Source organism: Gopherus flavomarginatus, chromosome 2, assembly GCF_025201925.1.
Source record: "Gopherus flavomarginatus isolate rGopFla2 chromosome 2, rGopFla2.mat.asm, whole genome shotgun sequence".
NCBI classification, from domain to species: domain Eukaryota; kingdom Metazoa; phylum Chordata; order Testudines; family Testudinidae; genus Gopherus; species Gopherus flavomarginatus.
In genome coordinates this window covers 74,519,923-74,535,122 of record NC_066618.1, presented here as the reverse complement: position 1 = coordinate 74,535,122, position 15,200 = coordinate 74,519,923, and the positions used below count along the sequence as shown (strand labels likewise).

At 41.2% G+C, this 15,200-nt stretch overlaps 1 protein-coding gene across 9 annotated transcripts in view; it reads right to left on the bottom strand.

Annotated features, from left to right (window-relative positions):
* The window catches only part of LRRC3B (leucine rich repeat containing 3B), a 69,068-nt gene that overhangs the window by 46,346 nt on the left and 7,522 nt on the right, over positions 1-15,200 (bottom strand). For 2 of the 9 annotated variants that reach the window (XM_050938533.1, XM_050938530.1), the window contains exons 2-3: positions 2,855-4,230; positions 2,236-2,356 (exon numbers count right to left, since the gene is read on the bottom strand). The exons of 5 other annotated variants lie outside the window; for them this stretch is intronic. The gene's annotated coding sequence lies outside the window, so the exon portion shown is untranslated. Of the gene's footprint in view, positions 1-2,235; positions 2,357-2,854; positions 4,231-5,693; positions 5,789-15,200 lie in introns of those variants that run through there. 2 more of the 9 variants (XM_050938534.1, XM_050938536.1) reach the window with 2 other exon arrangements.

Below are 15,200 nucleotides of genomic sequence, written 5' to 3'. Positions count from 1 at the left end.
CACGTGCACTCCATGAGCCTGAAATCATTTTTTTTTCTATCAATGTATTTTGGTCTGCACCTGTGCGCTTCTCCTTCTTGGGCTCAAACCCGAGTGCATAAGAGACAATGTGAACCACCCCCTTCCTCAGTTGCCTTTCTACCACAAACAGCCCGAGGATATGCTTTGCAGCAGAGGGGAAGGAGGGTGGGTAGCGGAATATAGACAGGGACCACACATCTTAAAGATAGATAACCTCTCTTTCTTCTTTGAGTAATGACCCCTATGTGTACTCCATTTGAGGTGACAAAGCAGTATTCATTGAGGAGGATGGTGCAAGGAACCCTACTGTATCACCTACTGCAGAACTGCCAAAGAACGTGTCTGCTGTAGAAGCTTGTACCAGGACATAATATTTTGAAAAAGTGGGAACAGAGCCCCATACTGCTGCTCTACATATCACCAGAAGAGGTACAACTTGAAGCAAAGCTACTGATGCAGCCTAGTTTCTGGTCAAGTGGGCCCTCACACCTTATGGGGGGGGGGGGGTCACCATTAACTCATAAGAAAGCAGGATGCAGCCCAAAATCCATCTGGAAAGTCTCTGTGAGGAGATCACTTTCCCTCTTATTTGTTCTGCAAAGGAGACAATTTAGGAGATTCCCTAAAAGGTTTTGTTCTCTGCAGGTAGAATGCCAAGGCTTGATGGACATCCAGAGAGTAATTTCTTGTGCTTTTTTGATGGCGTGCAGCTTTGAATAGAAGACAGGGAAGGGGATGACCTGGTTCAGATTAAATTCTAAAATTACTTTGGAGATGAATTTGGGGTATAAGCTCAGGGGAACTTTGTCCTTATGGAAGACACTATCAGGCAGATCAGCAATAAGGGCCTCCAGCTCTCCTACTCTTCTGGCTGAGAGGATAGCATCAAGAAAGGTAACCTTGGGCAAAGGAACATTAGGTTAACAGTTCAAACTGACCCTTCATTAATACCGACAACACTAGCTTTAAGTCGCAAATTGGGGTAGCTTTTAGTATCAAACGAAAGGTACTGACAAATCCCTTCAGAATCCATACTGCAATACGACGGGCAAAGATCAAGTGGCCCTCCAACACAGGCGGAAAGGCGCTAACAGCTGGCAAGTGCACACACAAGGAGTTGATAGTCCCGATGTTTTTAGAAAGAGGAGGTAGTCCCAACAGTAGGGATCAATGGCACTCCTCTTGAGTTTATTCAAAGATGCTGGCACAAGGTAGAAAATCCTTTCCATTTTGCATTTCCTCGTAGAATCTTTCCTACTATTGCTAATGATGGATTGTAGTAGCTCTGAGCATGACTCTTCCAGGTCACATTCAAATACCAAACTGTTAAATGGAAGAATGCTGGACTGAAATGTCTGATCTGAGTCAATATGTCTGTAAGAGGTGAATATTGATGCACAAACATGAGGACTGCTCAAGAACCAGAACTGCCTGGGTCACCTAGGAGCAATCAGGATCACCAACCCTCCATTTTGTTCAATTTTCCACGCATGCCATAGGTTGCCTACCCCTGCTCTAATCAATCTTTTTGTGCGGGGTGAGGAATGAATGCCCTCCCCCCACCACAGTCTCCTTTTTCTCTCACCAAGAGAAAGTTGACAGAACTATGAGGTGAAGTGAGATCAGTTTGTCCACATTGTGCTTGCTTGGTAAGTAAACTGTCCATAACCAAGCCTATAGACTTCCAAGATGAAGTTTTGTGAAAGGTGTCACATAGGTCAATAAAGCCATGTGACCCAAAGGATGGGATAGGTTCAAAGTGTTACCTGGGAGCTTAAATGAGGCTGAGTGATGAACTCCTTCATAGCCAGGCCCAGAATAGATATATCTGTCTATATCTATATTTTTGCATGCGTGCGTGCGTGCGTGTGTGATATTACATTATATATATTGTGACAAAGTTCCTCCCCTACCTTGGTGGGTCCTGCGCTTATTGGAGAATTTGCTCACCTCAGAGATTAACCATGTGGGTCAGGAAACAGCCTAGAGACCTTCCCCTCTGGTAGAAGCCACAGTCCAGGTCAATTCTTCCTGTGTCTGATCAGAAGTTGGGAGGTTTGGGGGGCAACCCAAGCCTGCCCTCTACTCCAGGTTCCAGCCCAAGGCCCTGTGGACTGCAGCTGTCTAGAATGCCTCCTGGTACAGCTACGCGACAGCTACAACTCCCTGGGCTACTTCCCCATGGCCTCCTCCCAACATCTTCTTTATCCTCACCATAGGACCTTTCTCCTGGTGTCTGAAATATGCTTGCACTCCTCAGTCTTCCAGTAATATGCCTTCTCACTCTCAGCTCCTAGTGCCTCTTGCTCCCAGCTCCTCGCATGCACACTACAAACTGAAATGAGGTACTTCTTAATTCAGGTGCCCTGATTAGCCAGCCTGTCCTAATTGATTCTAGCAGTTTCTTCTTAATTGGCTCCAGGTGTCCTAATTACCCTGCCTGCCTTAGCTGGTTCTAGCAAGTTCCTGTTTGTTCTGGAACTGCTCCATTACCTTACCTGGGGAAAAGGGATCTACTTAATCTGGGACTAATATATCTGCCTTCTAACACTCTCCTGTAGCCATCTGGCCTGACTCTGTCACATACATATAAAAAAAAAATAGTGATTTATTTGAAAAAACAAATTTTAAAATAGGATTTTTTTGATTTTCTTAATTTCAATAATAAACATTTTTCTTTTTAAAAATAAATCTGCTTAAAATGAAATCTGAATTTAAACATAACATATGTCAAGGCTTAAATTTATTAAAATCTCTTAAAACATTTAAATACAAAATAAATACACCTCTACCCTGATATAACGCTGTCCTAGGGAGCTAAAAAAAATCTTACCGCATTATAGCTGAAATGGCGTTATATTGAATTTGCTTTTATCCAATGGAGTGCGCAGCCCTGCCCTCCTGGAGTGCTGCTTTACCACGTTATATCCGAATTCATGTTATATCGGGTCGCGTTATATCGGGGCAGAGGTGTATGCTGAATCCATTAGCCTCTATCAAAAACTTTGAGTTAGAAGTTGCTTTTCTATATAAAGAAAGAGTCAGGGAAATAATGTTTAACTTTTGAGGTCAAACTTTACAACAAAATATCATTTTATATATATAATTGTAACAAAATACTATCTAGTAAATTAAGTTTAAATTTATTATTCTTCAACATGTGTGTCATCTTTTGTCAAACTGGTAACTTATTATACTAAAATAATTGCTAATGAAGCTCACAAAAGACACTGTTGGATAAATTCAAAAAAATGAAGCATAATACATTGAGGGATTATCTTTTCAGGATTGTATAGTAAAAATCCTGGAATGAATGCAAGTTCTGAGTGCTTGAAGAAAAGAGTATAATCACTGTAATTATTTCAGACTACATGCTGACCATAAGATATTAATATAAATAAAAATTGATTCTGTAGATGTTTCTATTCTTACTAGCAAATCCCTTGAATATGGGGAAAATAATTAAAAATTTAGGAACTCTCTTTGTACTAAGGCATTAGATGTCTTCTTTTATTCTTCTACATACAGACTTCAGAGTAGAATAGTTTAAAGCAGTTTTTTCATCTCTGGGACTGAAGGTCAGAGTAAATGTGTGTAAGAGTTCCCATACTTCTAGATCTGACCATATGCTTATGAAAACTTTGCACTTGCTACTAGCTACCTACCTCTCTGAGCAGTTTTTTGTTTGTTTGTTTTTACAACTGGATGGCACAAAGCTGAAGTCCAGCGTTTACATAACTCATAATTGGAACCATAATCACAGCATAGTAAAGTTCCTAGTCAGTAGAGCTTTTCATATCCTTTCTCCAGCATTTACAACAACAAATTGGAAAAATAAATAATTCATTTCTAATTTCTACATTTCATTTGCCCACTTCACAGTCCCAATTAAGTGCTTGTAAAAAGTCACATACTCTCAGTTGATTCAACCTGAAAAAAAATACACAAGGAACAAATTTTGCACATTTTCCAAAAATAAAGACAGATAACTATTACTTATCCTGGATACTTGAGTAATGTATGCTGCAACTCATTACAGCCTTTGCTCCACTTAATCGCTTTTCATCATAAGCGCTGTTGTCTCAGTAGGATCACAATGGATGAAAACTGAGAAGGAATCCAAATTTGGCTCAGAGCTGGGTTCTTTGAACATATTTTTAATCTGTTCAAACTTATGAATATATAACTCACTGAGAAAAAAGCAACAACCTGCAAAGATACAAGATATTCAAACAAATAATAGTTTATAGTTGTTCATGAGCCTCACTGTGGGAGGTGATGAGTATTTCCCAATTTCTGTTGAACTCAATAGGAGCTGAGGGTGCTAAGTGTCTCAAAGGATTGGGCCTTAAATACTTAATACAGGGTTTAGATTAAGGCTTTGTCTACACTGGAAACTGAATGACAAATCTTTTGTCGTTCAGGGGTGTGGAAAAAAAACCACTCCCCTGAATGACAAAAGTTTTGCTGACAAAAAGCAATGGTGTGAACAGCGCTTTGTCCGCAGAAGCACTCTTCTGCGGACAAAGCTTCTGCTGCTCATTGGAGGTGGAAGTTTTTTCTCCCGCCAACAAACAGCGGCTACACTTTTTAGTGGCATGGCTTTAGTGGTACAGCTGTGTCGTTAAAAGGTGCGCAGTGCAGAGAAATCCTTGGATAGAGACAAGGGGACCAACTTCTGTTGGAGAGAGACAAGCTTTTAAGCTTCCAGAGACTTCTTCAGGTCTGGGAACTGTACTCAGAGTGTCACAGTTAAATACAAGATGGAAGAGATTATTTAGCATAGCATTGTTTAGCTGTGACACTCTGTGTTTCCTAGATCTGAGGAAGAGCTCTGTGTAAACTTGAAAGCTTGTCCCTCTCACCAAGTTAGTTCAATAATAGATATTACCTCACCCACCTTGTCTCTTTAATATGCTGGAACCTACACAGCTACACCACCATTTAATACAGGGCTTTTAAGTTATTGTGCAGAAAGCCAGGGTGTGAATCTACAGCATACCAATCTGCCGCAGAGCTATGTCTCATGTGGACATTGCTATTGTTCACTCACAGCCCCAGAATGTGGCTACTTAAAAGCATAGTAAGCCCAACTGCACTCTGGGACTTTGCTTCACTGTGGACATTGAATGGTCACATGCAGGGTGGACAAATAATTTTTTTTAATAAAACAAATGGATTTTTTGTATTTAAATCGGATTTTTTTGATAAGATGCTTTTTGAGGAAAAAATTATCTAAACGATAGTTTTAATTAAGATACATTATAGCTCAAAGATATCTCATTATGGAATACGGATTATAAATTCTAATTCTACAGTATGAGACAATATATTCATGTAATGTTTAAGAAAAGTTTTGTAAACGAGTTCCAATCGTTCATGGATTAGGGACCCAATCTTATGGGGTTCCAGGGGCTTCTGTATAGATTATTTAGGTTAATCTTTTTATCTACTCAATGGGACTCAGTGCTAAGTCTAGAAGATACCAGAGATGTTTAGTTTTGCAGTTCTCAAACTGTGGATTTGTGTCTCCAGAGATAACATGCCTATTAACAGCAAACTTATTAACAGCAAATAAATAAATAAATACATAAATAAATAGAGGTGAGAAATAACAGATCTCAACACTATTGTCCCTCTGCAAATTTGTGTACACAGAGTCAACTCCTTACCTCTCTCTAAAAGTGCAAATGTTGGGAGCAGAACAGATCTGGACAAGAAGAAGTCTGGAGATCAATGTAAGAAGAGAGGGACATATATTAGTAACAAAAGTGAAACTTTAAGCAGCATATTCCAGAAGTCTTGAGGTCTTTCTGAGTGTAGCCTTAATTGATTTGAGATCTACCGTATCATTCTCTCACTAGAAGGGAAAACCTCTCATGGCAGCAGGCTGTAAAAGAGACCCAGTTTGGAATATTTTAATGAAGTTCCTCTATTGGTGGGTAAGACAGGCATGCGTGCAAAATGCAAACAGTGCAACAAAGAAATGCAAGGCCTGGTTTCCCGAATGAAACAACATCATTAGAAGTGTTCCTTCTCAGGAGGAAGCTGCATTGAAGATGATGAAAAGAACATGCAGGATCTTCAGGCTTGTAAACTTTTTTATTTCACACATCTTTCTTAAGGACTGCCTTGACTCTGGACTATTCTTGAATTCTCATGTATGAGCAAAAAATATAGTTGTGACTCTATGGTACTATCATTTTAGATGCAGTTGTGATAAAAAATAAATAGGTGAAAGAGGCAGATCTTCCTTTTACAATTTCACCTTTAAAGTAGTACTGAGTGTCAGTGAACGCAATGAGTAATACTAAATGAGCAGTATGGTAATAATAATTAAATAACTGCATTGACTTATTTTGTTTAGGAGGATCCATCCTCAACATACAGGAATCCCAAGATTATCCACCTTTAAGATCACCAGAATTTTTTATAGTTTCAGAGTTATCTGCCAATGATAGTGTTTCAGTCACATCGCCACAGTATATCACCTGTAGCAAAAAGAGAAAAAAAATCTCCATCATCCAGAAATAACCATAGATAAGTTTGTGACAAGAACCAGCAGATTACAAAAAGAGGTAATTGATGAAAAAATTGCTTGGTGTGTTTATGCAACACACTCTCCCATACTTCATTAACATAGTTCATTCAGTCATTAAGACCAGGATACAGTCCACCCAACAGAGCAGATGTCGCAGGCAAATTGCTGGATAAAGTGTATGAAAGAAGTTGAGCAGTGTGCAAAAGCTCTAGAGGGTAAAATTGTTAACCTGAGTCTTGATCAGTGGAGCAATGTCCACAATGATCCTGCTGTATGTGCTTGTGTAACAGAAGAAGAGAATGTCTTCCTTACAGAAACAATTGATACCTCAGGAGATGCACACACAGCAGAATACTGACAAGAAGTAGCAGTAAAAGCTATAACAAAATCAAATGTCTAGTACGCAGCTTGGTCACAGACAATGCTGCAAATGTGTCCAAGATGTGAAGAAATTATTTAAAAGAGAGAGAAGAGAATCCCAAGCTAATAACACATGGTTGAACTGCTAAATTGATGCACCTCCTACCCAAAGATTTCAGTGTTCCATAAATAAAGGCTAATGTTTTAGAACTTGCAAAATACTTCCATAGCAACCACTGTGCAGCAGCTACTCCGAAAAAACTGTGTGTGTTGGGGGGCGGGCGGGCGGGGCGGACCAAGCTGACTCCCCCACAAGATGTGCTATGGAACTCAGTAGTGGACTGTTTTGAGCACTATATCAAGAACTGGCCTAATCTGATGACAGTTTGTGAACAAAACTGTGAAAAAATGGATGGTACTGTCATAGCCAAAGTTCTCAACATTGGCCTTAAGAGAAATGTTGAACACATGCTGAGTACTCTGAAGCCTAATTCTGTAGCCTTGAACAAAATGCAGTGAAATAGCTCTTTTATTGCTGATGATGTTGAAATTTGAAAGGAACTGAGTGAGAGCTTAAAAAGAGAAATATGCAACAACAGAGTTAAATTACAAGCATTAAAAAACCAAATGGGACAAGCACTATCTCCAGCTCATTTTCTTGCAAATATTCTCCAAACTCGGTCCCAGGGTCAAACCTTAACTGCTGAAGAAGAGGAGTTGGCTATGACATGGACATCCAGCATTATCCCTCCATAATGCCAACTATAATAAATTTCAGAGCTAAGGGTGAACCATTTAAGACATATATGTTTGCTGGTGATGTTTTAAAGAAAGTAACACCGGTGAACTGGTGTAAGTCACTTAAGCACTTGGATTCAGAGACTGTTGAAGTGATCCTGCTGTTAAAAGTGAGAGTAACTTCTTCTGCCAGTGTAGAAAGAATATTTTCTTCCTTTGGACTAATTCATTCCAAACTGAGAAATAGTTTGGGACCTGAAGAAGCAGGAAAGCTTGTTTTTCTTTTCCAGACTATGAACAAACAGGAAAATGAAGGTGAAGACTACTGAGTTAGCTGCAGAAACCAATATTTTAAGTTTCTCATGTTGACCTGGCTGACAGTCGATTTAATTTTTGCTGTTTTTTAAAAAATATTTCATTTAACTATTTTAGTTAAAAACGATTTTAAAAAACAAATCTGATTTTAAAAAACTTGAATATTTAACTAAATTCAAAAATTCATATGCTTAATTTTGTTAAAATATTATGTTTTCTGTAGAAGAAAAAAAATCCAGAATACGTAACGTTGTTGTTTTAGTTAAATAAAACAATTTAATGTCTGTCTGGTGATGTTCTCCACCTAATACAGCATGGCAAGACAAATATTAATGATTAACCTGTTGAATTGGAGATATTTATGAAGTCATTGGGAGGTGAACTATCTGCCTCAATTACCTTTGGTAAATAAAATAACCAAACAATCATTCATTTTCTGATATATCTGTAAAACTAATCTGAAATTTTTTTCAAAATAAATCACTTAAAAACGTATAGCGTGTACCTTCTAAAAATAAAACCTACATCTATCCATGAGTTGTGAAGAATATGTATTAAGGTTATAACAACCAAAAAGAATGCACTTTTATATAGAAATCTATGATTATATCAAGTCTTCCTGACTAGTGATTTAAATCAATTTGATTTAAATCAAATCCACCCTGGCCACTTGGGACGTTACTAGTGTGCACAGAGGTTTGCGGGTCCTGGGGGAAAATCTGAAACTGAATCCCTCCACTCTTTAAAAAAAAAAAAACAAACAAACCATCATGGAGACCTAAGTCCCTCTAAGCTGTGTGGTTGTGCAGCTGCGTATTAAGCCCCAAGCAGGCGCTCAGGGCTGCAGCGGGAGAGATGCCTCTTCCCCAGTACGGACTTGCCATGGTCGGGAGAGGCGCCTCTCCCAACTGACACTAGCATGGACCTGCCACAACAGCCTAGGCCCAGCCCAGGCCCAGCGGAGCTGCCGGGGAGAGAAGTCCCTCCTTCAGGCCAGCCCAGTTCCACCAAAGCTGCTGCGGCTGGGGAGAGGCATCTCCCTGAGCTGCTGTGGCGAGAGAGGGCTAGGGGGGAGTTCTCACTCCCCACCGCAGCCCAGGGTCAGCCTGCACCTCAAACCCTTCATCCTTGGCCCCACCCCCAACCAGAGCCTGCACTCTCCTGCACTCCAACCCTCTGTCCCGCCCCCACACCCTGAACCCCTCATCCCCAGCCCCTCCCCAGAACCCAAACCCGAACGCCTCAGCCCTACATTCACCACATGGATTTTGTTATGTGCACCAATATGGAGGTGATGCGTCACACATCAACTCTATATTGGTCCAAATAATAAAATTCATTCCACACATGGAGGTAAAAAATTAGAGGGAACACTGATGGAGACCAAAGAGGCCTCAATGGGACAGGGGAGGGTGTCTTGGAAATCGAGCCTGCTCACCACTCATCCACAGCCAAATTTGAGTGGTGTTGCGATCCCGGGTGCTAGATCACAGTACCACCCACTCAAATTCCCTGGGTTGGGAGCCCTCTCAAATGGGCGTCAGGCCCGTGTGTCACCCTCACAGGGCAGTGAGCAGGAGCCCAGTGGAGTGTGGGGGCCCAGGCTCCCCTACACATCAAAGGGCTTAAGTCCTGCCTATTAGGCAAAACTTCCCACAAGCAAAGACCATCACACACTCATGAAAAGCAGCATCACTTGCCCCATAACCTCAGCCGTGCTGAAGACAACGCCATCAACACCCTCCAGAACAACTCTGACGTCATAATCGAAAAGGCTGACAAAGGAGGTGCTGTTGTCATCATGAATAAGCTGGAATATGAACAAGAGGCTGCTAGGCAGCTCTCTAACTCCACATTCTACTGGCCATTATCCTCTGATCTCACCGAGGATTACCAAATGAAACCACACCATCTGCTCCAGAAACTCCCTGAAAAAGCACAGGAAGAGATCTGTACAGATACATGCCTAGAACCCCGACCAGGGGTATTCTATTTGCTACCTAAGATCCATAAACCTGGAAATCCTGGACACCTCATCATCTCAGGCATTGGCACCCTAACAGCAGGATTGTCTGACTATGTGGACTCTCTTCTCAGGCCCTATGCTACCAGCACTCCCAGCTATCTTCGAGACACCACTGACTTCCTCAGGAAACTACAATCCATCAGTGATCTTCCACAAAACACCATCCTGGCCACTATGGATGTAGAAGCCCTCTACACCAACATTCCACACAAAGATGGACTACAAGCCATCATGAACAGCATCCCCGATAATGTCACAGCAAACCTGGTGGCTGAACTTTGTGATTTTGTCCTCACCCACAACTATTTCACATTTGGGGACAATATACACCTTCAAGTCAGTGGCACTGCTATGGGTACCCACATGGCCCCACAGTATGCCAACATTTTTATGGCTGACTTAGAACAACGTTTCCTTAGCTCTTGTTCCCTAACGCCCCTACTTTACTCACGCTACATTGACGACATCTTCATCATCTGGACCCATGGAAAAGAAGCCCTTGAGGAATTCCATCATGATTTCAACAATTTCCATCCCACCATCAACCTCAGCCTGGACCAGTCCACACAAGTGGTCCATTTCCTAGACACTACTGTGCTAATAAGCGATGGTCACATAACCACCACCCAATACCGGAAACCTACTGACCATTATACTTACCTACATGCCTCCAGCTTCCATCCAGGACACACCACACGATCCATGGTCTACAGCTAAGCTCTAAGATACAACCGCATTTGCTCCAATCCCTCAGATAAGAGACAGCACCTACAAGATTTCTATCAAGCATTCTTAAAACTACAATACCCACCTGCTGAAGTGAAAAAACAGATTGACAGAGCCAGACGAGTACCCAGAACTCACCTCCTACAAGACAGGCCCAACAAACAAAATAACAGAACGCCACTAGCCGTCACCTTCACCCCCCCACTAAAACCTCTCCAGCGCATCATCAAAGATTTACAATCTGTCCTGAAAGATGATCCCTCACTCTCACAGATCTTGGGAGACAGACCTGTCCTTGCTTACAGACAGCCCTCTAACCTGAAGCCAATACTCACCAGCAACCACACACCATACAACAAAACACTAACCCAGGAACGTATCCTTGCAACAAAGCCCGATGCCAACTTCGTCCACATATCTATTCAAGTGACACCATCACTGGACCTAATCACATCAGCCACGACATCAGGGGCTCGTTCATCTACACATCTAGCAATGTGATATATGCCATCATGTGCCAGCAATGCCCCTCTGCCATGTACATTGGCCAGACCGGACAATCTCTACACAAAAAAATAAATGGATACAAATCTGACATCAGGAATCATAACATTCAAAAAACCAGTAGGAGAACACTTCAACCTCTCTAATCACTCAGTAACAGACCTGAAGGTGGCAATTTTGCAACAGAAAAGCTTCAAAAACAGACTCCAAGGAGAAGCTGCTGAACTTGAATTAATATGCAAACTATATACCATTAACTCAGGTTTGAACAGAGACTGGGAATGGCTCGGTCATTACACTAATTGAATCTATTTCCCCACGTTAAAGTATCCTCACACCTTCGTGTCAACTGTCCAAAATGGGCCATCTTGATTATCACTTCAAAAGTTTTTCTCCCCTGCTCATAATAGCTTCTCTTAAATAATTATCCTCTTACAGTTGGTATGGGTACTTCCACCTTTTCACGTTCTCTGTATGTACAAATATCTTCTTACTATATGTTCCATTCTATGCATCCAATGAAGTGGGCTGTAGCCCAGGAAAGCTTATGCTCAAATAAATGTGTTAGTCTCTAAGGTGCCACAAGTACTCCTGTTCTTTGTACTCATGACACTGCAGATTTTCATATTACAATTTCACAATATCAATCAGAATTCATAAGCTGCACAAATACAGCTCCAATTCTTCACCCTTGATGCCAAGTACAAACCCCCTGAAACCAGTAGGTAGGTACTCAGCATGGCTAGGTCTTGCTGCGGTCAGTGCTACCATGGCTATATTACTACTGATGCTTGCGCTACCTCTCAGGTCAGCCGATCTGCATTCTAGAACCCAGGGCTCGAGCCTCGATGCTGATTCTTAACTCTACACTGAGAATTTTTTAACCCAGGCTAGAACCTGGGGCTCTGGATGCCACACTGCAGCACTAAGACCCGAGTCAAACCACCATATTCAAGACTTCCTAGCTCCCTCCCAAAACATGGCTGCTCTAGCCCTTTGACCTGCATGCACTGTGGGAAAACTTTACCAACCACCCGGCACATTACAGCAATTTTGAACAGCCTGCCAACACATCCTGTCGAGCCACACGGAGGAAGCCCCTTTTCAAGTTCTCTTGCTTGCACTTTCATTCCTGTGTCGGAAAACGGGCAGAGTTTCCATGAGGTACTGGTGGACATTTCAGCAACGCCTTCCGACCCGCCAAAGGCACCTAACAGAGCTTCAGATGGAAGAGGAGAGGAAGTTCAAAAGCTGTATAGCTATGTGGGGAAAAGATCAATATTTTTTTTCTTACCATGCTTCCAGGGACTTCTCCAAAGCCTTCAGCAATCTTGCATCAAAACTTTCAAACTTCATATTCATAGCAACTATGGTCATTGGAAATAACTTTAACCCACAATGACAACACTGAGGCTGAAAATTCAAATGATATCTTAATTGTGTAATAAACTTAATTTTAATTATGAAATGTTGCCGGCATGTTGGGCTGAAAACTAATCAACGTGTTTCTCACAACCTAGCTCAGTTCCCCTCTCTGGAAGGATGCCACTCAGTTGATTGGACCGAACTGCTGGATTCCCTATGTGGTATGGTGAGAGCATCACTCTTCCTCACTCTGGGTCTCTCAGGCACAGTCCCAAGTGCAGACCTGTGTCTATGCCCCTTCTTTGGCATGCAGAACTTCTCAGCTCCTTAACCCTCCTGAGCCCCCAGTTGCTTATATATGTTCTGTTAGAGTTCTATCTTGTTGCATTATGAGTTTCTTGATTAACCCCTTCAGGGACAGCATGGAAGGCAAGGAAAGCTTAAAGGAATTTCTTAACCACAGGCACTTTTCTTTTAAATAGCACAAGAGAGTTATAGATCTTTGGGAAGACAACACACTCCCCACACGTCAGATCTCACCCTCCTTTGAGTTGTGGGTGTGGCCAGCACCCATCGGCTAGGCAGCCATTCTGCCTTCTCTCTCCTTAGCTTGGCCTTTTTGCATGGGGTGGTGATCTGGCTCCCTTTCACAGAGAGCATTCCCCTTACAAAAAGTAATTTCTCTCTGTTGATATTCACTCCTTCTTTTCAACTGTTGGGAATGGGCCACATCCACCCTGATGGAATTGGCCTCATTAGCACTGACCCCCTCATTTGACCCCCTCTTTTCATGTGCTGTATATTTATACCTGCCTACTGTATTTTTCACTCCATGCATCTGATGAAGTGAATTATAGCCCATGAAAGCTTATGCCCAAATAAATGTGTTAGTTTTTAAGATGCCACAAGGACTCCTCCTTGTTTTTCCTTTAAACATAGTCTTTGATCCTTTAGGCTGCATAACCAGGCTGAAGAACACCTGCCCCTTTCCCACAGCCAGGTTTCTGTACACAGTTCACTGTTCTTGTGTATGGGCTGCCAGTTAACAGACAATCACAGCTGATGGCCCTAGATTGCTCTGTCACAGCTTCTAACACATACCCAGGGAAAAGGCTACCAATACCCCACTACAAAATGAATGCACTAACCCACAAGGGAGGCTGCAATACAACATAAGGGTCACACTCCAACATGAAGGTTACAATACATAGCGGAGCTCCTGAAACAAAACAGCACTCTAAAACCAAACGGAGTTTCGTAAGCTGATACACACATATCCAACTACGTCACAGTACCAACATCAAGGCACACTGCCGCCACCACCATGAACACACTGGAATCTTGGGCACACATTCCAGAACTAGGATCCACATCCTGACATCCTTAGCCACTGGAATCTCCAGCACAGCAATGCAACACCTATGCTACTTGTGTACAGTCAGGGTATCGATCTTTCAATCTAAGGTGACAATGTTTTTTAGTCACCACACTATTTCCCATATCTTTATAGTACAATAAGGAGCATATTATACAGTATTCTCCAATTTTCACAAAGTGAAGATTGAAAAATAAAGAAAGGTTTCAGGTTTTCTTTTAAAGTGTGTTGCCAATCTGGCATCTAAAAGGGGAAAAAAAGCCAAGTAAGTACATTTATTTTACACTTCATTTTTAAAAATATGAATGTAATACTGGATATGCTCACTATTAATTTCCTTATTCCAGGAAAATTCTTTCTTCCAAAACACCTTTTTATAGGTCTTTACTAAATTATTGTATTTTCTCCTGACTTATTCAAATCAAGCCAATTATTTTCAAAACCAGTTTAGACACATTTACTGAAGTGTTTGCCATACTAAAAAAAAACAAACCAAATCTAAAGAATACTAAATAAAATGGAAATACGGGGGCCAATCTCTCCGACTTTAATGGAGCTACTTACAGTAGCAAGCTCTTTGTTGAATGATATTTGTATGACTGGGCTCATAAAGAGAGAACTACAATATAATAATAAGGTTTGTATCTGAGAATAGCAAAGTTGATACAACAATACCACTACTAAAGCCCACCTGATCATAGCCATCAAATTTCTTCTCCAAGTAACCACCTACCATTCATGGTAAAGAGAGATTTCTATCACAGTAGTCAACCCAAGTTACTAATATTGACTAAGGCTTTGTTTTTGTTTTTTAAATCAAGCAAACCCAGCATCAATGATTACATCAAATGTGTGTTACCTCTTGATAGTGTGATGGCAAAGACAGGGAAACTGTGGAGTATCCCGGAAAATGGGTACATGGAAATGAAATGCTGAACCACTGACAGACTGAAAAGTCTCTCTGTCATTCCACAGATTACTATTATTGTAACAAACGAGCAACCAAAGGCTCCAAACTGGAAAGTACAAAAACAGACAAACTGAAATTAGTAGGCTGCTAAAAGTTGTCTTGGTTCTTTCACATGACTATCATTTTTGCATTTTAAATTAATATCTAGCATGCATTCTATATCAGAAAGAATATATAGCTCCTATCACAAAAGAGGTGTTTATTAATGAACAGTAATAATAATAACAATAATATCAACAACGATCTTCAGCTATATATC